At 40.6% G+C, this 1,882-nt stretch overlaps 1 pseudogene; it reads right to left on the reverse strand.

The window, feature by feature from the left end:
• Nucleotides 1–467: 467 nt before the first annotated feature.
• LOC122736679 lies at nt 468–1,188 on the reverse strand (annotated as a pseudogene).
• Between the last annotated feature and the right edge of the window lie 694 nt (nt 1,189–1,882).

Genomic DNA, 1,882 nt, shown 5'->3' on the forward strand with positions numbered 1-1,882 from the left:
ATAGGAGTAAAAAAGCGTTTTAAAGGCTTTGTTGTGTGGGAAAACATACAAGGAGACATGATGTTATTATTTTTTTGAGAGAGAGAATGAATTGAGTTTTATTTTATCCCCTCTGAAAGGTCCATGTACCTGGCTCTTCCACCCAAAACCAGGAAGGGGAAAAAGTTCTGTTGCAGGCTTTCTCACACAGAGCTGGCAGCAAGAGTTTCTGCTGTGTTTTTGGCTCTAGTAGGTTACACTTTAAGTGCCAGCATCAATAATTGTCAAGTGAAGAAACATGGGCAAGCTGCTAGACAGGTCTCCTGGATTTACCATGGAGGTTCCATTGCATAAAATGCTTCTGGATTTAAAAACGGGAAAGCCGTCTGACCTGTCCACACTTCTGAAACAAAGAGTAAAAGCATCCCAGAGGAGATCTCCACAGAGCCCTGCCTTCTCAGGTTGATTTCTCACTCAGCACTGCCCTCCTAGCCTTCAAGGTGCTGGCCTTTGTCCCATGCAAAACCTCCCCATCACTCTTCAGGTAAGGGGATGTAATTGGGATCATCATCTGGTGTATCAAAAATTGCCTTCAAAACAGCAGGTGTTTTCAGAACACCTTGCTCTCCCAGATGATTGGGGAATGCATCTTCCAGGAAAAAAACATATGTGTCCAACCACAATTCCCAGGAGGTCCACAGTGTTGCAATTGCTCAGTAACAAGGAAAAGCCCATGAGGACCCAGGGCAGAAAGGGGTCCTGGAATTTAAGAAGACCAAAGAAGTTCATGTGAACATATGGATTCTTTCGGCACCACACGTAGACAAGCATGATAGTGAAGGTTTGGCCCAAGAACACTATGCTCAAGAACTAACTGAAAAGAGTCATTAAGAGTCTCCACAAAAGAAACAAATACAAAGTCGGCTACCCAGCCTCAGAAAGAGCCTTCTTCCAGCATTCAGCAGTATTGATATAAGAAAATCATATTAAATTAAAAAATTGAATCCAATTGGTCCAAAGAACAAGAAATTGGTGATTAATCTCCATATCTGCAAGTCCCTTATTATGAGTTTGGAGTTGAAGTAGAGGTGAAAGGGCTTGATCAGCTCCAATTGCACAAAGGGCCTTGGTGGTGAGCACACAGACTGTGGTGTAGGAGGCTCACCATGGGAACTACAAGTACTTCAGCCTCAGACTCTGGTACACCATCTTCCCTGCCTATGCTACCCCATCCCACATGATCATGACATGCTATTCTTAAGCAGGAAAACACTTGAACCTATTTTAATAGGGTGGTAGGTATTTGAAATACTTTTGATAAACAGGGTAAAGTTATGACAAAGTATCAAAGTTAGGTTTAGCCTATGCAACTGGGAAATATGATGCCATCAAAAGTATGTAAGTTGTACAAAGTTGCAAAGTGGGTTTTCAGTGAAGAGGATGAATTGATAATATTTGGGGATTATGTAAAGCCCATGATTAAAAATCAAGGCCACACTCTTTATATTGCTTGTATATTCTCTTATTCTATCATGGACTTGACAAACTTCCCTATGCTCTAAAAATATTTTAAAAATGACATGAGAATTTTATATAAAACTTTATGGCTTTATTACATACACTTTTAAAAAGATAACATACAGGGGGCAGCTAGATAGCACAGTGGATAAAGCACCGGCCCTGGATTCAGGAGTACCTGAGTTCAAATCCGGCCTCGGACACTTGACACTTACTAGCTGTGTGACCCTGGGCAAGTCACTTAACCCCCATTGCCCTGCAAAAAAAAAAAAATAACATACAGGCATCAAGCATTTATTACATACTGTGTATTATGTCTCTGGCTAAATTCTGGAAATATAAATATAAGCAGAAAAAGACCTTGACTATAAGGACTTTCTTTTTA

This window comes from Dromiciops gliroides, chromosome 1 (assembly GCF_019393635.1).
Source record: "Dromiciops gliroides isolate mDroGli1 chromosome 1, mDroGli1.pri, whole genome shotgun sequence".
NCBI classification, from domain to species: domain Eukaryota; kingdom Metazoa; phylum Chordata; class Mammalia; order Microbiotheria; family Microbiotheriidae; genus Dromiciops; species Dromiciops gliroides.